Raw genomic sequence first — 24,825 nt, 5'->3', positions numbered from 1 at the left:
CCACTTATTAGCATATGAAGCTGCCAAGCCCACAAAAACAACACAGCGCCTCGCCTCGTGGCCACCGCTGCCCCTCTCTCCCTCCCTCTTCAGAGAAGGCCTGCACTGTCTATGGAGTGTGTACTTACTTTTACTCTAATCTGAACACTCAACCCCCACACATCGTGGCGTTTCTCTTACATTTTGATGTATCTCTAAAGAAATCTACCTTTACTCAGCTGTGGCTCGCTCTTGAATTCTTTGCTGCGCGAAGCCAAGGACCCACACTGGCAGGGCACGTCCCAGAGTCTCAACTGAGGCCTGGGACACGGCCCTCCTCACGCCCCACATCTGTTTTTCCTGCATCATCATGAGCATTCAGTTTTCACCCAAGAGTATAAAAGCGAAACTTAACAAAACTAATAAATTAACAATGATACAATAAAAATAAAAAGAGAAACTAATTCCCCTGAATACTGAGTTCCCTTACTGAGTTTATGATTAATCTGTCTATAACTTCATTCCCTTTTTGTTTCACCTCTGTTCCCCTCAGGATTAAGGAGTATAAAAGTAGGGATTGAAACCAAGGAGGAACCTGTGGGACCTTCCAGTACAAAAGACCCTCTGTGTCCCCCATTCTTGTTTGTAGGAAAATAAAGGCTTTAGTCTCTGAGGCCTTCCTTGAGTTCTAAAGAGCATACTCAAGCAGTTAATAATTATAACAATAGACTCCCAGGACTCCTAGCTCCTCCTGAAGGGATACAGGTAACAATCTGATGCATGCCTTTGCGTTCTACTACAGAAACTAAGACCCCTCCCCACAACCTGGTAGAGAATGGTGACTACATGCTGACCACAAGCACGCAGACCCTAGACTGGTTGGAATCAGGCTGATGATTGATATTCCTGAAACATCACCCTGTTACCTTACCACCAGCCAATCAGAAGAAGGTCCACGAGCTGATCAAGCATCCTAAGACCCTCAGCCCCATCACTGTCTTTAAAAACCATTGCCTAAAAGCCATTGGAGAGTTCATGTCTTTTGAACATAAGCTGCCTGTTCTCCTTGCTTGGCAGCCTGCAAATAAATGTTACACTTTCCTCTACCACAACCCACTATCAGTAGATTAACTTCTCTGCATATCAGGCAAGCTGACTGGAGTTTGGATTGGTAACAAAAGGAGATACTCTATGTGTGTGTTTGACCATGAACTGAGATACTGAGTTGTATCTTTTTTTATAGTACCTAGTATCCTTTGGTGAGCAAAAAACAATGTAGGCATAATAACTGAACAGTGGCGAGTATGTATTTCAAACAAACAAAAAAACAAAGGTAAGATGTTGCAAGAAAAACAAGAAAATATGGAATAATAAAATTCTGTACAAATAGAAAAAATATAAGTTGTTATTTATTTATATTTTTGATAGAATTTGAAAAACATGGCATACTGAAAAAACACGGAACTAGGAATAACAACTTTTCTACTCAGATTATGCTCAAATTTCTAGTCTGTTGCTGAGATAAGAGGAAAGGGGACAAAGCACAACCACTGAAGGAGTGAGACAGCCAGTGAGGATGGGACAAACTGGTTAGAACCAAGATGGCGGAAGATTCGACTTCCAGTAGACCTTGAGCCTCATGGCACATCCAAAGGTGCCATGACAGTTCCTAGGTTGACCATAAAAGGTCAAAAAGTGGGCGGGAGCCTGATTCCTGGAAATCCTTGCCCCTTCCCCAAAGTAGTTGGAATAATCCTCCTACTCATTAGCATATGAAATTATCAAGCCCATAAAAACTAATAACTCTGTACCTCGTGGTCACTCCCTCTCTTGCCTTTTGAAATGGCCCACACTCTGTCTGTGGGGTGTGTATCTACTTTTGCTTTACACTAAACACCAAACAATTCTCAGTCTCTCCCCTTCTCACCCTTTTGTGATGGCCCACATTCTGCCTATAGAGTATGTATCTCCTAAGCTGTTTTCAGTGAGACAGATCCCACTCGGTCTATGGAGTGTGTATCTTTCTAAATAAACTTGCTTTCACTTTACTATGCCTTGCTCTTGAATTCTTTCCTGCACAAGGCAAAAACCTATTCTCTGACAACACTACCAAGTTATACAATAGTATCACACTATATACATACACAGAGAAAGGTTCCTAATGTCCATTTTTAATTTCCCCAGTTTAAAACTATATTTTTCATGAATCTTTATTGAATCACATTATACGATATTTTGTTGTGTTATCTTCTCACAAGTCAAGAAAACACATATCCTAATCTCACTCCATTACATTTTTTTCAGATATTTCCTGAGTATTTTAGAAAAACTAATCTTCATTAGGATCCTATTGTGTGTTTGTGGTAGAGGATGTAATTGAAAAAGAGGTAGAATGAATCTCTCATGATCTTAAGAAACTTTTAGTGTGTGTGTATGTGTATTTGTTGGCTGTGGGGAAGAAGGGGAGAGTGAGGCACTTGATCAACCACAACTACTGAAGACTTCAAAAATACTAAAGGGTATCCTAATAGCAGTATAAAATCATTCCTCCCCAATAGAGTACACACCTTAAGTTCTTCATTTCCATAAATCCTTTGTTTAGCAAAAAGGTCTAGCACACACTTAATGCTCCAAATTAATCAGTAAAGACATGTGACAAGGAGAAAAGAATGGAAAGAAAAATTTAATGTGGAGTCAGTTTAGTTCAAGTCATCTTGCATTAATGAAACAATCTCGGTCAAGAGTATCTCTTTAAAAGGAGAATGAGGAACATTTTTTGTGCAAATAGAAAAGAGATGATCTTCATGAATGTAAAGCTACTAGGGTCTGGAAAGGGGAATAACAGTGAGATCACTGCATTGGGTACACCCTATTGATGGCTTTCAAGATTAAAAAAAAAACCCATGGAAAATAACTGAGGCTGGGGTGGGAAGCATCTAACAGCGTTATGGATGGATGGGTTCAAGGAGTACTGGTCAGTACAAAGAAGCCAGGTAAGAATTTCCTGAAATCACATATCCACAACTGACAAGGTTGAACAGTTACAGAGATGGAAATAGGGATAACTGAGCTGTTATAGAGAAATTGCAAAGAAAAAAGCTCCAAAACGTGACAACAAGACTATAGAGGTTAGAAAGGATGCAAGATCTCTCCAGAATTGCAAAAGAGAAAGATTTGTACTTATCCTTTGCACATTTTAATTTCTGGCAACTCCTATGATTATCTGTAGCAGCAGAAACACCTCCGAGTATTTGCTAAGAGCAGTTTTTCTCAGGGTCTGTTTTAGGGACAGTTTTTTTTTCCTGTCACCATGGCAACGCTGCCAAAATAAATTATCTGTGTAAAGTTTCATTTCTTACTTCAAACACTTTAGTGGCAAAAGACTGGATGAAGGAAACCATTCATATTTAAATATATATGGATTTCATTTTATATAAAAAGGCTTGATGTGTTCTATTTAAAGGGTTACATGTTGACTTTTTTCTTTGGTTCATTGAGTGACTGATTAATGAGTACTATACTGGGTGTTTTGGATCAGTTACCTTGAAGGCATTCAGGACCCTCTTCTCCACTGTTTCCCTTTATATAAGGGATAGGAAGCTAAAATATTTACCTTCCTAGACTTTCTTGCAGCTAAGGGTAGTGAGATACCCAGTCTCTTGCTAAGAAGATGCAAGCAGAAATCCTTTGATAGGAATGCAAGGAAAGATTTTACCACAGACAGACTCAGGAAATATTCTGCACTCAGCCTTTTCATTTCTTCCTTTGCTCCTTTCCCTCCTACCTTTGTGGAATGTGAGCACAATATCTGGCTTCCTGCAGCAATTCTGTGAACATGAGGATAAAACCCACAAACCAAAAAATGGTGGTATGGAAAGATGGAAGAAACTTGGATTTTTAGTGGCACATCAGTGCTCTGATGCGTGCTTCTGGATTTCTTTTCATATGAGAAAAATATATCTTTATCTTTTTAAGCTACTGATACATTTTCTGGAGCTTACAGCTGAACACATGAACCCAAGCTACCCATCATATGCGAGAACAGGTATATACAAGAATGTATATGATAAAATCTCTATTCTCAAGACATGAATATTTAATAATATTAATAGAAACTAGTGCTTAATTTTTGTATAGCAATGTGTGAAGCAATTCACATAAATTATCCAACATAAACCTCAAATCAAAACTGTGAGATTGATGCTCTTTTACATTCTCATTTAAAAGATGAGATCATTGAAGTAGAGAAGGCTAATATGTATGAGGTCCCATATCTTATAAATGCTGTAACCCAGATGAGAACCTAGAGAGCTAAACTCCAGAACAAAGGGCCTAACTATCATGTTATACTGGTAGGAAGAAAAACTGATACGCAAATAATTACAAAGGTATTTTAAAATATATTAATAAATAGTAATACATTAATGAAATGTTTTGAGGATTTTAGAAGTTGTGGAGGGATTACATCTAATGTAAAAAGGCTAAAATAAAGGGAGATTATTTATTCCACTATGATTACTGAAAGAATACCAACCTTTCTTTCTGAAAACATTACAGATGTCTAGAGTTTGCGTTTGCTGCTACTATGCTACAATGTTTTTTTAATTGCTAATCTGGTTATTAGTAATCAACTAATGAACCTAATTGTGCATTATCCACTAAGGGAGGCAGTATAACAACAAGCTTACAACAAGACATTCCAGCATCAGATGGACTTGAGTTTACATCCCTGCTCTGCTACTGATAAGCCGATGAAACTTGGTTTCAGTTTCCTCTTCTGAAAATGAGAATTATAATGTTGCTGTCTAGTAAACTTGTTGTAGGCACTAAACAAGCTAACTTCCACAAAATGTTTTGCATACTGTTGTCAAATTATAAACTTTCCACAATGACTACCTAAAATTATTATTAATACTCAAATGTATTGTTTTATCACCGAAACATAAGCATAATAAAATTTATGACCTGCAGACTTTGCAGGATATAATAGAAGCCTCATTTTCACCTGTGCCCTTAGCTTGTTTATATAGGACACATCTTAATATTTTCAGTACTCACTGATTAAAAATCTTCTTAGAATAACAGCTAATATTATAATATTTTAAAGATTTAAGAATATTATTAAATACTTAAGAAGAATATACCTGTCATTACAAAACTTCCACTGTAAAAGAAAAAAAGACTAAATTTGTTTAGCCTTTCTTTCCCCTTTAAATTACAAATAACTAGCACTGTTTTGTAAACTCTTTTTGAATGGTATTTGACTATATAGAAATGTGTTCTAATACAGTGCTTTTCACACTTTCAAGTGCACTCCAATGACCTGGGGATCTTGTTGAATCCCAGATTCTGATTCGAGGTCTGGGGTGTGAATGAAAAATACTGCAACCATATCAGTAAACAAAGAATGCTGAAACCATCAAGTCATCAGCAGCTGCCCCACACCCCAGCGAAGACAAGCCTGCAGCCTGGGCCTCTGCGGCCACTCACAATGGTGCCCTCTGAGGGGACTCAGAATAAGAAAGGACAGGATACTGGCCCTAGATAGCTAGATGCTTGTCAAAGGAATGAATTCAGTGAGCCCAAATGTTTGCTTCCTCCCATACATAGAAAAGCACTAAATTCTTTAACTTGAGATGCCTGGTTTTCTTTAGTTAACAAGTAATCTTTTAATGTTCCAACTACCTGGTCTTTGCGGTAAAACTCCTATATATCCTAGGTCTTCCCCTACCTCTTTGGAACAGTCCTTCAGAGCGATCTGAGAGGTTGTCATCCTGGGCTGAGTGCTCAGAATTGTCCATCGAATAAATCATAACTCTCAACTTTTAGGTTGTGCATTTATTTCAGTTGACAGGGGAGAGGTCTGAGGTTTGGCATTTCTAACAAGTCTCCAGGTGATGTCCAAGTTGCTGATCCACAGGTCATACTGTGAGTAGCAAGTTTCCAACAGGAAACTTGGTAATGAAAGTTTTGAGTGCTAATACATTACACTAGTTTAAAAGTGATGAATTCATACCAAAGGTAAATAGGATAACCAGGGAGAATACATGTTTAAAACACTTAAACTACAACACAAAAATGCAGGGGACACAAGAGGGTAAGTGGAACATGGGAGACAGAAGAGAAAAGCAGGAAGCAGCAGAGAGGTAGTGGTGGTGTTATGGAAACGACAGGCCAGTCAAGAAACAAGCACCACTCGGAGGGTTGGAGTACTCAGATGTATTACGCCAGCGGGCTCAGAGGGGCTTCTGCTCCGAAGCTCTGAGCACCTTCAAGATGTGCACATGAGGTTTTATAGGGTAAAGTACAAGCTTGGGGTATTCGGCCAATAGGCATGGAACAGCTTTAGCAGCAGCATCATCACAAAAGTGGAGGTGGGGAGGCAGCAAACCAACATTCCAAAGCCAGATATGTCTCTTTGAAAACCCAGCTGGCTAGCAAAAAACATGAACAGCAAACCAACACTAATTAACCTAGATTTACAAGTTAGTCTAGCAGAACTCAGATCAGTATTCCAATGCTTAGATTTGTGAGTTATCCTGTTAGCCCAGCCCAGCCTCTCCTTCACAGTGGTAGGGAATGGGGAAGCATAGCTGGATTCAAAGGGTATACAGCAGTGGTTTATGAGAAAGAGAACAGAGAACATAGGGAAACAAAGAAGAGAAAAATTAAAGAATGGTAGACCTGACTTTAGCCACAGATGATAAGCTCTTCATTAAGTACTAGTAGGACAATTGTGAAGTTTCATTAGATCTTTCAGGCTTTTCTAACAGACTATAATTAACCAGAAAATTGATGTCCTTTCTAGTAAATTGGATACAGCGGTTTCAACTTTCATTTGACAAACTTTTATAAATCTGTACAATAGTTATATCCCAGAGCAAGAACATATCAACTCTGCCCACGATCAAAAAAAGAAGAGTTTAGAAGGCAGCAAGGTCATTTAAGTCTTGGCCATTCATCTCTAGCAGGTTCACTGTGCCTATGATCAGGTTTGAGATGGTTTAAGGACATAATTAAGTCCATCACATCTGATCAGTTCAAACGCAATTTCATGCAAGAGATGGTATATAATCAGTAGAAATTTAAAAAAATAATGAAAATGGTGGAAAAAATTGCTATATATCTAGTCTTTTGATGAAAGTACATTTGCTGACACTTCCTCCACAAGTCATTAGTTGAACACCCATTCAATTTGTACAACACTGATGTAAGAGATGAGATGAAGGCTGTGTGTCTGTGTGTGTGTTAAGCTGTACAATAATTGCTGGAATCAGCTTCTGAGTGTTGTGGGATAGGCTGCTTAACTCCAATCAAGTGATTTTCAATGTAGATGAAAAATTTCTGGAACAAAATACTCAATAAAACATAGACAAGCAAGGAAGAAATGGGCATGGCTACTCTTAACCACTGGAATGACCAATTCATATTCCTATTTGATAGAAATACATAAAAAGCTGAAAACTAAACTCCTTGGACACCTTGGAAGTGTGAACGAAAAATACTGCTAAACCGTATGAGTAAACAAAGAATGCTGAAACCATCAAGTCATCAGCGGCTACTGCCACCCCCCAGTGAAGACAAGCCTGCAGCCTGTCCTCTGCAGCAACTCACAATGGTGCACTCTGAGGGGACTCAGAACAAGAAAGGACAAGATACTGGCCCTAGATAGCTAGGTGCTTGTCAAAGGAATGAATTTAATGAGCTCAAATGTTTGCTTCCTCCCATACATAGAAAAGCACTAAATTCTTTAACTTCTTGAGATGCCTGGTTTTCTTTGGTTAACAAGTAATGTTTAAATGTTCCAACTTCCTGGTATTTGTTGTAAAACTCCTACATATCCTAGCTCCTCCCCTACCCCTTCGGAGCAGTCTCTCAGAGCGATCTGAGAGTGTCATCCTGGGCTCAAGGGGTTCGAGACCTCAGAAATGTCCGCCAAATAAAACATAATTCTAAATTTTTAGGCTGTGCATTTATTTCAGTTGACAGAAGCATGAACAAATAGTCTTAATAGTAGATTTTTTTCCTCTTGGAAAAACTTCAGTACTTGCTCTGCACTTTTGGCAAAGAGACTTTGTCTTATGTGTGTAGTTAAGGCATTCGAATGTGTCTACATTTACTAGAACATAAAAACGAGGACTACCTTTTTGGTTCTAAGAATCCATCTAATATTTCTATGGGTTTATGATACGTTATGAAAGAACAGTCAGAGTGTATATGAAAATAACAAAAGCAAGAACACCACAAACTGGCAGGCAAGGCAGCATTCCCTGGTTGATTTTCTGTTCCTCTTTTGTTTCCCACGACACACTTAGGGTAATTAGTGAAAGTGAAGGAATAGTCAAAGTGTGGGTGTTCCAATATCTTCTCAGTTTCAGGCAGAAGTTATAAAGTATATTACTGACACTCAAGTTGAAGAAATTAATGTATCAAAGTTACACTTAAAGATGAGCTTATTGACTAATTTATAGCTTAAATAAGTTGTTTCATGTTTATGCGGCACTGATCCCACACAACGTGGGAATCATGGCATGGAAGTGTATACCCCACCCATCCTTTCTTTCCTTTGTTTTTCTTTTTCGCAGGGTAGAACCAATATTAGAGTTGAATCTATCTTACCATGGTATACTTTTCTACATGGTCTCTGAATGATCACAAATAATTCTGAGGTGACCAAAGTACATGCTTTGTAAGTTAAATAGTGAAATATATTATCCTTCAGCATGCTTAAGACCTGTTTCATTTATCTCTTTCACCCTAACACCTTGAAATTCTTAGTATATTTTAATACTATATATATTACTACATATGACATATATATTTACTCTATCTATAATATATGCACACATTTCTTACATGTTTTTCTTGTTCAAATCATTTACTTTCTTCAAGGAAGTCTTTATTTTCAGGGAAGGAATATTTCAAATTGAATGTGAATATCTGAATTAATTATTAAGAAACAACTTCATCAAATGTCATTGTGTAAGTACAAGTAATAAACACAGGGAGTGAATGCTCTGGGTTTCAATCTAAATAATGATTTTTATAACTGGCAACTGTCCACACAGGCATTTTCCTTCAGGGATTGGCCAGTATTTGAAAAAATAAATAAATAAAAATTAAGATCCTTTATAGGTAGGCATACCTCTAATGAGATTATATTTACACTAATATACATAGACTAATTCTACAGATATCTTGGCTGCACCAATATTCCCCTTCAGGCAGAAGACTTATATGAGCAGTTAAATTGTAAGAACAATGGCCATATTTGAAGGTGTTTCATTAAACTTTTTGTTTTTTCCCCCAACTTAAAAAAGAATCCCTTACCAGGGCACAATTACATAAAGCAATTACAATACTGTGTTTTTGTAAAGTATCACACTGAACAGTACATTAATAAACATTGCTTGGCATTCTAATTCAAACAGACAAATATTTTTCAAGTAAATCCTAAACATGTTTATAGTAATTACCGAGGGGAATTAAACAGTCATAGAGTATTGATACTTCTTTAAATATAGGAGAATTAAAGTTTGTGTTTATCAATCAATCCAGTTTCAAAGTGGTACAAATGAAGTGCTTGAGGCATTTACTTGCCAAATAAACAACCAAACTTTTATCAGATACGTCCAGGATGTTTGGATTTTATTTGTATTGCTACTAAAAAACAAAAACTGCGCTCAAGAAATGCAAAAAATACAAAACATCTCACTTAAGTTCTTATTTCCAGGCAGTCTTCTCAAAAGATACTAAAAGATATAGCAAATGCATTATTGCCATGAATTTAAATTACATCTAGAAGCATTGTACAAAACCAATTCTTTTGGAAGGGGGATCATTATTTTTTGAGAAAACTGTGAGCAATATATAATTTATTTATGTACCTAAGATTAGGATCACCAAATAACAATGCTCTGCATGATTTCCACCCATGTTTTACTTGGGTAAACCTTGCCAGAATTCCATTCATTTAAAACATATGTATTTATGGAGCCTACCAAGTACCAGGTACTATGATATAATGTGGGTTGGGACCGGGTCAATCAGGAAGTTCTCAACCATGAAACATCAGGACTCTCTTGTGGACTATGGTTGAGGTGGGGCTTGAACATGTGCTGTCTTTAAAATGCTAAACATTTAGTGATTGATTTATTCATTCAGCTTTGAAAACCACTGAATTGCACAAGTGCAAAACTACTAAGATAGGGCCCCTGGATTTGCAAACACTACCATCAGGTGACTGATGTGGTAAGAATGGCCTTCCTTACTTTGACTCCAGCTGTTAACAAGAGCAGCCTAGCAAGAAAGGTAAAACCAGCACCCTTCTAAAATTTAGGAGATGAGAAAAGATAAACAAGTCAGTGAGGAAAAAGAAATAAAAGAAAACATAAACAACCTCTCCATGGAAAACAGCATATCATGTTGTTGAAATATATGATATCCATACCTTCTTGGGAAGGAAAAATACTTTGTCTATACTAAATATTAAAAACATAATAATATAAATGAAAAGAAATAAGGATTTTAAGAGCAATGAATATGAAATTCTCAACTAAGATGAAAGAAATTGCTCCCTTAAAGCAAAAATCATAAAAAAGAAATGCAGTTCTCACTTAACCAGAATTAAAAATCAATGCAAAAGAAAAAAGATACACACAAAAATCTTAAAAGTGGTTATTTCTAGGCAGTGAGATTAATAGCTATTTATTTTATCTTAGGTGTATTTTCTAAATTTTTTTAAACAAATAGGCATTTCTCTTAAGTAGAATTTTTAAAAATCTAGAAATGTAAAAGAAACCAAAGTGTCAACTAAAACACAACTAAGAAAGCACCCAAGTAACCATAATGCCAGGCTGAACTGATAGGCATTCACAGTAATTTTCATAAATGCATTATGTATTTTAACATTTTTAGACAACTCATTTCTATCATACTTTTAAATGGTCATATATACTCAAAAATATATAAAACAGCTATATTTATAAGAAATTCAAACATTCCCCAAAAGACTTATAAATTTACAACTAGTTTTACTGGTCAATGCCCCTGAAGTGGGTAAGTGTACTCATGGTACAAGAAATCATTTTCAAAGTTACCTAGACTAAAGTGTACGTGCTTAGGCTGTGCAAGTGTGGTGAAAGGGAAGACTGGACCAGGTGGAACAGACATCAAGCAAGATTTAGAGAAAGACTATCATTATTTCTTTCCCTGGCTACTCATAATCACACACATCCTTGATCAGACTCTGCCACTGTGTTTCCTTAGAAGGGCTGGGCAGATACTTGGGAATGATTCCTCAGGACTGGGCTAGCCTGCATTCTGGTTCTAGGGGAGAACCCAAAGGCCAAGCCTGAAGCCAGAGACCAGGTCCTTTGGGCATTAAGGCAGAGCTTTATAGCTTGCAATATCTTGTCATTGCCGGCCAAGGCAGGGAGTTTAACTAACAGACTTTAGTTAGATCACTTCATCTGTCTGACCCTCAGTTTCTTAGCTACAGAATGGAAATAATAAGAGTATCCACATAGGAAGGCTGTAGTGAGGTCAAATGAAATAACTAATATGACACATTCAGCATAGTGCCCAACATATAATAAATGTTCCCTTCTATAAGGTGATTATTCTGCATTATCCCAGCCAGCACACTGAGAACACTTTCTAACATTCATATCTTCAATCCACCAACAATTATTAATAGCCAAAGTTACCTGATTGACCTGGTTATGGAATCATCTGAAGACTTTACTGAAAATATTCTGTATAGTATGAAGAGACGATTAAATAATTTGATATAATTTTTGTAAGTATTTTGTAATGAGAGCACTGAATAGTTAATCCACATTATTTCCAAAGAAAAGCAGATGCTCTTCAAATGGCTTCTTAATGCAAAAGCTTGACTCGAAGGTTGGCTGAACCAAAGTCACAACATGTTTAGGATTGATCTCAGTGTCCAACACTATCAGAAAAACTAGTTAAATGATACCTACACTTCTCTAGAATTTACATATGCAAGCTGTGATTCTCACTACTAGTTAACATTAGAACTAAAAAAAAAAAAAAGGAAACTCCTGGTTTATGCCAACAACCTTATTTAATCGTGAATTAAACTAAATATGCCATTATTGCTGGCTGAGGAAAAAATTCTTTAATTTTTCTTCCTGAAAAGGTTAATTCATTTTTGGTAAATCAAATATAACTAATAATGGTTCACTTATTATACTAATTAACACAATGATATTATGATTTTCCTCATTTTTAAAAGTGATAACCTACTATTTATGGAAATTCTAGTTTTTCATTTATGGAAGTATTATAAACTTTCAAAATATATTTTAGTAAAAAGTGAGAGTCAATTTAAGGTAAAATATTAAGTATATAAAGCACAAGTTGTAAACAACATGGACAGCATAGACAAGCTGGGATTTAGAGCACTCAACTTTGGGAAATAATGTGCTATTTTGTATTTTTATTCAGACAGAGGAAACAATATACTAGGTTCTTATTTTATAACTCAATTCTTCTTTCAAATGAGTCACAGTATTCAAATAAACGTGTTTGTTTGAATGGAGTCTTATTAGTGTAAATGTTTTAAATGAGAAAGACTTATAGTCTTTACTACCCTCAAGTAAACACTTATGTTGCATAGCAATAACTGTAATTTGAAAATCAATTAGCCAAATTACTAATCAGTAGGAGTCAGTTGAAGTACCACCTCAAACCCCCAAGAATTAAAGCAAGTGATCAAATTGATGAAAATGAGGGGAAAGGGATTATTTGAATAAAAATGTTACTTTTTTAGCACAGATTTTTCTATCTGCGATGATTGCTCAAGACCTCTATTATGCGTATACAACTATCAACATAAAATTAAATATAAGAATTCCTTGCACTAATTATTTTGTTAAATATATTTCAGCCATCATTAAGAAAACTAGGAAAAACATATCCTAATTTACTGCATGTCAAGATCCTCATTCTTTTGTACTTTCTCAATATTATTCAAGAACAAACACCACTGAGAATTAATACTTCACTAACTTCTAGCTCCATTTTAGGTGGATAGTTTTTATATCTTCAGTGTTTTTAGGTTAATGCACTTCTGAGCTCCTTAATATTAATATTATTTGAAATAATATGCATACTCCCTGTATATTTCTGAATAACATATAAATGTCAGGCATGTGTTTTTTATAATCTAGATGCTATCTTTCCAAATGATCACATATTTTTACAACTGATTTTATAGGACATATCTTTTAATGAACTTTGAAGGCAAACTAGAAACTAAAACAACCACAATCAAATGTTACATTCTTTCCTCAAAGCAATCAAAATTTCTCTTTCACACCCTGGGTTATAATACATATGGATGTAGACTGATCCAGTTCAGGTGAGAGAAGGCCCTGTCCTATACACTTTCCCTATTCTAAGTCCACCTAGGAATCACAATAACTACTGGAATTAGGAGTGGGAGACTAAGATGTAAGTACATACCGAAAAAAGAGAGTACTATCTGTCCTGATAAAACGAGTGCCCCTGTATGACATCTGCTAGTCCACAGGTAGACAAAACTCAGCTAACTGTAAGACTATCATGATAAGAAACACTCACATAAAGGAGAAGGTTCTTGATGTGTGTGTGAGCATAGTCATATGTACTGTTTATGTGTCTGCAGTATACGCATCACATATCGTTTTGCATTCAAGAGCAAAGCACATGAGAAATAGCATCTGTTCTTTAATGAGCTTCTATTCACATGTTCCAAACTGCTCAACTCTCCCCTTTTCAGACATTCAGGCTGTGGTCAGTGCCATTCCTTGGAAGCCGACAGATGGCATTGTTGTATCAGGCAGCTCTGCCCTGCTTTCAAAACACAGAATTTTCCAACATTATCCAGATCTTTGTGAATTTCCCCAACATCTTTATATAAATCGTTTGAAATCCTTATAGAGAACGTTCTCAGCTTCTATGGTTTTGACTTGCTTTTCCAGTAAAAGTGGAGAGGAATTAGGTTCTTTCCTTCCTGAGTTATGTAAAAGTCACAGGATCAAGTCTTTCCACCTTCAACATATTCTAATTTTCCACCTTATTCTTTCATTTTATTTAAACCCTAAACACAATCTTTGTGTTAGATGTAGAGGAAAGTTCTGCCATTCCACAGCCTGGTTTCTGACTGAGAGAACGGCAGCCAACTCTGTAATGCTGCAGGTCATTTAGACTTGGTGAAAAACCCATTTCTGTTGAATTAAATATAGTTATCTTTAATAGCGAATGTATGGTCAATGTTTTTGGTCATTTTTGCTTTAATGAAAGCAAAATGTCTTTTTTCCCTCCCTAGAGATGGAATCAGATGATATAAGTATATAAGTTTCAAAGGTCATCAAACTTTTAAAGGGTTGAATTCTCATTAATTAAATAGAAAAGTTTTCCTCTCAGTTTGAGCTTTATAAAAAGCATTTAAGGACTTCTCCTACTTGAATGGCTTTATTCCTATGAGCAGAATTTGGGGTGGGCAGTTTTCAATAATCTAAGGTAGTGAGGGACAGGCAAAGAAAATATGAAGAAAATTTATGGATTAAAAAAATGTGTTTAACAAATCCCCCATCTCCTCTAAGATTTCAAATCAGCTTTAAGAAAATCATGTTTCAAACCATCCTGTTCCCTGATTAATAGGCACTATTACTGAACAATGAAAGAGCTTAAATCGATCTAGGGAAAAAACCAGAGAAATCAACAGCTTGAGATATGTACCCCACAATGTTATAGGATGCAGGAGAGTTGAGATCGCCTACAGGCCACTTAATTACAGTTGTACTTTCATAGTGACTAGTCCTGTTGACACCTAGACTCAAAACTTAAGCCATACAAAGGCTTCCATCTCCCAGGGATGCAAAAGATCTCAGAAAACAAAGCCACACCATTTGTTTTCAGCATGCTAAACTGAATCGTGGGGGTTTCCCCTCATTTTTCAGCACAGCCATGAAGAAACCAGAGGAAAAGATTTCAAATTTAAATTAAAATATGATTTCAAGTGATCCAAGTTTGACTATAAACCCAGCAGTGTTTTGTTTCTACCTCTTCCTACAGTTCCCCTCTTTACTGCTCCCTCCCCAGGCAGAAGAACCTGAAAAAATAACCAGTTAAAGCAAACTGATCCAAATAAGAACATTAATAAAATGCAGGAACATTTCCAGGACAAAAGGCATCAATATCAATTTGCTTACAGGTAAGACCGGTCTCATTTTCTCCAGGGTACAAACATTTTTCCCTGACAACTGGTGAACAGTGAAGCATGACACACTGAAGTCTGTAGAGAATAACACTAGCAACTAAAATTTTCAGGGCCACAGACAAAGATTACATTGCAGGCTATCGTATTTCTTCATAAGGATATTCTATAACCCTTTGCTGCGTTAAATATAACTGGGGATTTATTTTGATTTCACTTGGAAAGCACTATGTGTTAAGTTGGCAGTTATTTAAGATCTGCTTATTTTGAAGACAACTATTAGAATTTTCTACAATAGCCTAGTATTTTCTTAAGGTAAACATGCAATAAAAATTGCTTAGATGTCAACATTTACCTCCCAGCCACCATGTAATACACCCCAAGCTAGACCTGTATAGTGAAAGCAAAGAAACAACTGAACATTAACTATATAATTTAAAATAAAAAAACAAATTTTTTCTGGAGTCATCTTAAATTGTCTGATTTTTCTAGAAAATTGTCACTGCCTTTTGATAAACATTGGTTAACACAGTAAGACCAATGTATTTTGAACAAACTATAGAAATAGTAGGTACAAAAAATAGAAATAGTAGGTAAAGAGTGCTGAAAAGCAGACATAATGTTCATTCACTTTAATAGTTTTATGGAAGACACAAGTGAGGAGAAAGTGCTATGAAGACTTTCTGAACCTAAAAATAACATCATCTGATATAACTGGTCAATTTATAATGTGAGATATTATATGCTAGAAGGGAACAGTTATGGAAACATTATGACGTTTTCTTAAATTTTCTCTAGATATATCAGTTTTGTTGTTCAATTACTTGTTATTCATCAACATACAGAGAAAATAAGCTCAACAGGACAAGAGAATGTGATATTCATTCCTACCTTTTTACAGCCACAAATCTTGAGTTTCTATTACTGTCAATTTACAATGTAATCTGTTTTGATGTTTCTAGTTAGCTTAGATAAAATGGCATCCAGTGTAATATCATAGAAATCATTTCAATGATGGCATTACTTTATATTAATAGTTTTACTCAAGACTTCTTGAGGCAGAGCACACATTTTGAGGTCAACTACTTTTGCCTGGCAATTCAGGAAGCTGATTCCACTCTTCTAACTATTTTTGAGGTATCCATTACACTATTTAGGTAGTACTCTTTATGAATAGAGATCATTTATTAAATTAAAATCTACCTCCCAGAGCTGCCACACTTTCCAAGTCAGAATGAGCTTTCAAACTAGCTAAACACTAGATTTTCATTGCTGATCTTCTGAACATTTCAAAACAGCTATCATATTTCCCATAGATTTTCCTTCTTTCCCAACTTAATTAAGTATTCCTCCCTTGGCATGGTGCAGACATTCTTCACCATACATCGCTCTATCCAGGATATGTTGTATCTTGTCAATATGTTTTTAACATTTCAAATCGTTTATGTTATAAATTAGCATCTGGTGCCAAAACAATCAAGTTATGACTGGGTTAGAAATCAAGGATAATATGAAGAACTCAGAAAACACAGAATATAAGCAAACTGGATGGGAATAAAAGAGTGGAAAGGAAAGAAGGGAGGAAGGAAGAAGCAAGCAAGACAGCAAGCAAGAAAACACCTTGTATATGTGTCAAGTCTTTCTTGAGACATGTCATGGCATTTGATGTTATCAGAAATATGAGCCCAATTCTACCCTGAGATTGCCAGATAAAAGGATTTAGTATTGTCATATGAGTTTCTAACAGGGCTTCCTAACTTATTCTTTGGAAATAAGACTTTTCTTTTTTCCAGTGATCTTCATAATCTGCTATAAGAGACATGGACTGAGACAGTCAGAGCTCATGGGAAGTTCATCAGAGTAAACTGAGGGATGCTCACATTGTTGGAGCATAAAAGCTAAGGCAACAAACTAAAAATATGTTGTTGAACTTTGACTTTACATGCTGCTGTGTTCAGTCTTGAAACAAATTATTTTAGCACTGAAATCAACTTGCTAAGCAATTACAAATATTAATAATATTAAGTGAAAGTGACTTTTATCTAGTATGCATTTTGTTCTGAGTTCATACTACAAGAAACTCGGGAAAGTCAGTAAATGGCTCTGTACAATGATGGAATGGTGCCCTGGTGGCTCCCAGGCCATGTGTGCTCAGTGCTTGACGTGTTCTCTGGAGCCCACCTAACATTTTATCTCAGAATCAGTTTAATTAATTGCCAAATATTTAATAATTTGGAGGTTTCATTTTCCAAATACTTAATAATCTGGAGTTTTCCCTTATGAATCCAGATTTCAGACTCCACAAATTTGGATGATTTGAAAACACTGGGACAGCACTGCTAGCAGGCCACAGTCCGCTGGGGTTCATTTGCCATATGTAGATGCATTGTAAGTTCTCCAGTTTCTCTTTCATCCTTTCCAGTTTGCCGTATCGTCTACCCACCCTTGTTGTGTACCACATAACAGGCATCTCTATTGGGTCACTGTAATTATTTCAGCGACGTAAACCATCAACACTGTTCAGTCCTTCCCTGGAACGTTCACATTTACATTCCATAGGCATATCTCGATTTTAACAGCAACCACACACTTACTGACTGTGTGGTCTGGGGCACAATAACTTCTCTGTCCCCAAATTTCCCTAATTAGAATTTGACTAGTAATAGTACATATTTCAAAGGATTATTGTGAGGATTAACTCAGTTCACATATGCAAAACTTTTAGAATGTCTGGTACACGGTAAGCTCTATAGAGTTATTAGCTAATATTCTTTTTCCCCTCTTTCCTCGTTTTCTTCTCATAATCGCCGTCATCAAGATCCTCACTACTACCGCTACAGCTCTTTAACATGCACAATTCCCAGCTGCCCACTTGCAACTCCACCCTTCCACACAAGTGACCAAAACACATCCAGCTCATCTAAATTGATTCTGAAATTCCTTCAAGTTCTATAGCATACAATAGTACACCTCAGTATATCTATTAATAGGTATTGTCATTTTATAATTCTACAACAATTCTATTAGTCTATTCAAATGGAATTCTATTCTTTTATTACTAAAGTTAAGTGTCTCAAGTGCAGGGTTTTTATCAATGTATCCCTTTAATTAAGGGCAATCTCAATATATGCTTATTGAAAAAATACATGATCAGTAGCTTTCATCAGAACACCAGATAATGTATTATACAGAAATAAACCCTCATTATCTGTACTTCCTTTAATTATAGAAAATTAACTATTCAGATTCCCTAGGTGTTTAGCACAAAAGCTAATACAAAACTACAAATTTTCATGTACGTATATCCTAAAATAACATTCTATTGATTTAGAAGTCTTAGGTTGAATAATTTACTCCAATTCTTTTGTTGCCTTTAATTGCATATTTTTCAAAGCAGATTTCTTTATTTTGGAACTTGGTTCCAGTCATTTTTATAAAATGGGACTATTTGGTTATACTTAGCCTAAAAAGCTCACTGTGGTTGTTAAACTATTTTAAGCAGTTATATTACTTTTATTTCATTGATAAAACTCCTAGCTCTATTCATCCTAGGACTGCTTCATCCTAGATTTTGTTCTATAAATGAATAATCTAATAAGACAAGTTGATTACCTAGTGTATGCCCTTTTTTATTGGATTGGCAGGTATAGATTTTTTAAAAAGTATTATTTTCCTAAGGCTTGGGAGAGCAGAGTAGGTAATAAAATGTGCAGTCATGCCCCAATTTCAGTGCTCCCATGCTGAAGTCAGCACATAATAGCTCAAACAGAAGAGAGTGCTGAGATGCAAGCCTGTCAAAGGCTAAACCAGGGATTATCTCAGCGATGCGCCCATCCCTTTGAAGAAGGCTCCCTTTGGTGGCTTTTCAAGTAGTTGCTTGGCTACCTGTTTCCCAACAATGTGAGTCTGTCTGGTCTCTCTCTTTCTCTCTGGAGACATAAGCACTACCTTGGAAGGTTTTATCCTGGTAATTCTCTTTGCTTTCACATAATTTTTGTCAATTACTTGTTGAAGAAAAATCGGAGGCTATTTGTTGTATATAACCTGGACCTGAGTCACCAACTATACTCTATATACCTACCATAGGACAGGGTTATCGTTTTCTTTACTATTATCCTAGTACTAAACTCATCAAATTGTTACCCACTAAGAGCATTAGGAATCATTCATCCGAGTCTCTTCTCATAGACTGATGTAGCATCAGGAGATCTTAAAGGGTCTTTCCAAATTCCCTTAGTGAATTGGTGGCAAGGCAAGTCCTCAAACTTTCTAACACACCACACTGGCCACTAACTGCATAACCATGGCGTGCTGAATAAAACATGCCAGGCAGCTAAATTCTGACTCTCCAGGTACATGTTTCTACATTTAACTTGGGCAGTCCCTTACTTTAATGCTGGCCATGAATATGTTTAGGGATTTATTGGAGCACCATGATCTCCTGTGCATTATAATTGCATGCTAAATGGGTTTCTAATTTGGTCAACCAAGATGGGAGGGTGGGCTGTTTTATTAGCAGGGCTTGCTAATGCAAGCCCTATTTGTTAAAGAGACTGTGTATCTTCTGGTCTTTAGTTTTATTCCCTGGGATATTCAGGAGGTTAAATTTGGATATATGCACCACTAGTATACACAGAAATCAATACAGGTTTTTCCAATAATATTTGTATCATTCCCAAACAATGTTTCCATCCCCTAAGTACTTTCCAATTTCCATTCATTGATTTCCATGTAAGTGAGCAAATGCAAACCAAAAACTTTCCTGAAGGAAATGACACACCAGCAGCACTCACAAACACAAGAGTAGCAATTATACAGTAGTCATTTTCATTCATATCTATAGAGGATTTAGCATTGTGTTAGGTACACAGAAATAGCTTAATACATAAGTGTCTCTCTCTCTTTATGTATGTATGTATATATGTGTGTGTATGTGTGTATGTATATATATATGTATGTAAAGAAACACAAAGAAAAATATAAAGAAAAAGATTGCATTCTCTTTGGATTTTAGTCCCAGATCAACTGGACTGAAGCGTCTAGAATTCAAAAGATATTTATTCCCATAACTATAGAGAAACATCATGATGAGAACATTAGGGAGACAATCATACAGCTCTGTTTATGGCTGTGTACTGACTCATGACACCTGCCACAATTTTTACACATGACAGAACAGGATTCCAGGTGTAGGTAAAAGTAAAGTGACCAAAATTTCATGTTCTTTGGGTATTTGATTTGACCTAGACAGACTTTACAGCCCTTCAGCAGTATGCCATGGAATGGATTACAGAATTTTCAATTTAAGGTTTATGGTTGCCCAAAGCCAGACAATGATTTGGTTTCAGCTGAGTGATAGGTAACAATTGCAATATGGTCAGCCAGCCCCAAAGAAACTTTTTATCAGAGTATACTTTAACCTTAGCCTGTGAAAGTGTATTGGTTATATATTTTACTTGGGTTAAACTCAGCAAAAACTACCGCAGCTTCATTGTAAATGTTCTCATAGTTTTAAAAGTAAGAAAAAATGCTATTTTGGATTTTCTGCACAATATCTGAACCAGAACAAATGATTACAGTTACCCTTTATGTATGGGAACATTATGAATAGCCAACATATTGTAGTAAAAGTCAAAGGCTGATGATTCTATCATTATTTCCAAGTGAAATTCACTTAGAAACTACTAACAATGGATTCATAAGAGGACCCATATTCAGAATTATATACATGACTGCGATGCTGTGAAATTAACATCTTATTTTCAGAAGGTCATGTTAATGGTTGTTTAGTAACATTGTATTATGAACACAGTACTTATAACGTGGTAATCCAGAATTTAAAGTTTGGCAAAGCTTACTACAGAAATCCCATTTCTGAGCCTCTCCTATAAGATACCCGTTATGGGAGCTCTCACAAAGATATGATTTTGAAAGAATTTATTATAAATAGGTAGTCTGCACTTTGGATATCTGCAAAAGATTTTATGCCTCCTATTTTGACTCCCCAAGCCAGAGTTAGTATGTAGAACTGCCAGTAGAAGAAGGCATGCCATGCTATATCTACTTACTGCGTGGTAAGAATATAGATACGGGTTTAAAATTTTTCAGAGGCAGATGAAACTTCTGAAATCAGAACTAAACAATTTAAAACCAAAGCAATAATCTTTTCAATGTGCATATCATTTCTAATTGTAGCACTATTGTACATTCTCTGAAACAGCCTGAAGATAATCAATGATTCAAAGAAATTAACAATTTCCTCTTAAAAAGTGAGCCATATTGATCAGAAAAAACTAACATGTTTCTAACATCCTTTCCTAAGGAGGAAAAGCCTGCTGGTTCCTTGGACAATATAGATTAACTCTTATACAAATTATGTAGGATATTCAGGCCAGAAAATATTTCCTTTAAAAAATGACGATTAAGGGAAAACAGAGTAATTTTTAGTGCAATATAAGCACATTTTTCTTCTTTAGTTATTTTGTTTTAAACGTCTTTTTTTTGTGATTTTAAATGAAAAATAAGGTTAAGGCCTTTCTGCATGCATTTATATCAGAACTCACCCTTCCCACATCCTTCCACCTTCCTGATTCAGATAAGGATGAACCCTTTCTCTCATTCATAGAAGCCACTTACCCTTTCTTTACTCTTAATCTGAATCCTTTCTCTCTCTCTCTCGTTTTTCTTTCCAAGTGCTGGTTCTACTATATATAAACATCCTTCCCTCTATGGTAAATAAACATGCTTAAATATTTACCATTAAAAACTAAATCACAATAAAAAAAACAAAAACCTAAGGCAAAAAAAACAAAAAACAAAAAACAAAAACGACACTGAACACCACCCCTGTTTCCTGCACCATGAAAGTTTTTGGAAGAATTATTCATAATTGTTTTTCTGACCTCAGCACCTTCTCCTCAAGTTCGCTTTTATTTATTTGCAAATCTTTCCTAAACATGCTCTCAGCAAAGTTGCTCATGACTTAATTTTCAAATCAAATGGACTCCTTCACCTCATCTTACCTGACTTCCATGGAACACTTGGCCTTTTTAACAACTGCCTTCTTGAATCTCACTTTCTTTACATTTAGGGAAAAAAAAGCATTTTTCCTTTTCTCCTTTTCTGCCTTAACTATTCCTTCTCATTGTCCTCTGACAGTGCTTCTTCCTCTGCTGGCCCCCTAAATATTGATGTGAATGCCAATGGATGTCTTTGTTTAATCTCCTTCTTTTTTTCAAATCATAGCCTCTGAACAAACCAATAATTTTCATTACTGCCTGTATGTTGATAATTCCTAAATCCATGTGTCCAACACACATCTTTACTCTTAAGTTTCAGATACATGTATCCAACTTCCTCCTAAATATCTTCACTGAATGGTCTCAGGCAACACATAATCAAATTTGCTGTCTTCTCTCCAAATGTCCTCCTTTCTCCCTATTTCCTCAGTAAATAACATCACCATATACCTAAGCCAAAAAGCAGGGAACCATCCTTTATTTCTCCTTTTCCCTTATCCTCATATAAAATGTATAACCACATTAAAAATGCAAACTGAAAAGGAATGAAAATTTCTCATACGTTTCTCAGATTGTTCATTGGCCCTTTGCCATTTCAAATATTCATTTCGTGATACTATAATTATTGATCTATGATACAATCAATAATAGACTTCGATCTAAGACCACATAATAATAGCTACTCACAGGGTTGTTGTAAACACTAAACGGAATAATACAAGTCAGCATTAGCAGAATGTATGATACATAGAACATATCCAATACATGTTGGTTATTATTATTACTCATACAATGATGGTGTGGTTTCCTTCACATTATTGCTAGAGTGGTCTTTCTAAAATAAAATATAAATCACCTTCTTATTTCATGCACTTTTAAGAGCCCTCTATTTATGTAATTGCATCTAAAATCTTAAAATATGCTGCAAAGTGCTCTTGATGGTTAGTCATTTGTCTTTTGTCCTGGCCTCATCCTTTGTAGCTCTCTGGACATAAATAATTACTTTTATGCCAAGAATCACACCTCTCAGCCTTTGTTCACACCGTTCTGTCTTCCTAGAACGGTGCACCCCCTACGTGTACACAGGTATGCATGTTCACGCTTGTACACATACACTCACCTATCACTCTGGTTGGCTAATAAACATTAAAACTTACCTCACCCCAAATGACCTTTCCCCACCTACTCATACAAAATTGTGCCCTCTGTGTATCCTACTTATATTTCTATTATAGCACTTGTAAAACATTCCACATTTTACAATGTCAGTGATTCCCCGGGAATAGTACAATATAGTGACTCCTATGATGGAAATTCACATACTTATTTATCTGTCTACCTCTGCCTGATGGATGGCATGTAATGGTGGGACATGAACTTCATTTATCTTTGTGGTTCTCAAACTTACTCCATGAGTAGCACATTTCTGGTCCTGAATATTCATTGAATGAATGGATAGATGATGGTTTCCTTCTTTCTGAAATTTTAGATTTCTGGTTATAGCACTCATATACCTCTTATGATGGACCCTTGAGCAACAAGAAAAAAACTATGGCCAAGAAAAACCTATGAGAATATCACCAATTCACTCTGACCATTCATCAACAACAATCTTCACATATGCCATATCCAATCTTAAGTAACAGTAATTGATACTACAGCAATACTGTTTGGTATGAAAGTTAAAAGCAGGGTACATGTATCTTTAAATTCTGAAGTGTTTCTTATAAAAATACATTTTAAATTCCCTTGAAATATTCATCCTCATTCTTTTGGCAAGTACTGCTATACTCCTCCTGAGTTATGAAAGTGACTGTTTTGTAAAGGAGCTGTTAAACTACTGTGTAAATAACACAGCTTTTGAAATTATCATAATTTACACATATTTACATAACAGACCACAATATCTTCAAGGAATTGTTACCTTAATTACACAAAATCTCACATATAGAGTTTCTATTTTCTTTATTCATGAGCTATTTTTAATCTTCATGGTCTATGTTCAGTATAAAATAAATAATGATCTATTATCTCTCCATGGAATTTTGATAGGAAGTAAATCGTTATCATGAGTAAAATAACATTTTGAAACTTCCTAGAACAAAATGTGCTTCCAACTAGGCCACAGCTAATCCATAGAACATTGATTTTATAACTTCTGTTGGCCTTCAAATCTATGTCATGATCTTATTTTTTTCTGGGTAATCAGACTTATCTGGTTGTAATCGCATGTGATTAGGATTTTATTTGCAAGTACAGGAAGAGATGGGGCCACTCTCAAATGGCTGAAATACTAGTTATGTATCATCAGTCACATTGACTTCTTTAAACTATGATTGACAATCCTCTCGCTTTGCTTGCTGTTCCTTATGTTGAAGTTCTGCAGGATTTTATCTTGGGATGACATTTCCTTATCTACATGCTTACTCTCCTCCTACTCCCAGCCCAGACCATCCCATGGATTAGTCTAAACCTCAGTCACCCTCAGATTTATGACTGCTACTCTCTCTTCCTAAATGTTCAACACTCTACTTAGGCAATTCAAATGCAGCATGCCTCAAGCGAAACAGAACTGATTCCTCCCTAGATTTGTCCTCT

At 35.8% G+C, this 24,825-nt stretch overlaps 1 protein-coding gene across 1 annotated transcript in view; it reads right to left on the bottom strand.

Moving 5' to 3' along the window:
- IL1RAPL1 (interleukin 1 receptor accessory protein like 1) overlaps positions 1–24,825 on the bottom strand; it is a 1,130,590-nt gene that overhangs the window by 665,934 nt on the left and 439,831 nt on the right. The gene's annotated exons all lie outside the window — the stretch shown is intronic.

Source organism: Vicugna pacos, chromosome X (genome assembly GCF_048564905.1).
Source record: "Vicugna pacos chromosome X, VicPac4, whole genome shotgun sequence".
Taxonomy (NCBI): Eukaryota; Metazoa; Chordata; class Mammalia; order Artiodactyla; family Camelidae; genus Vicugna; species Vicugna pacos.
This window is presented reverse-complemented; position numbering and strand designations above follow the sequence as displayed.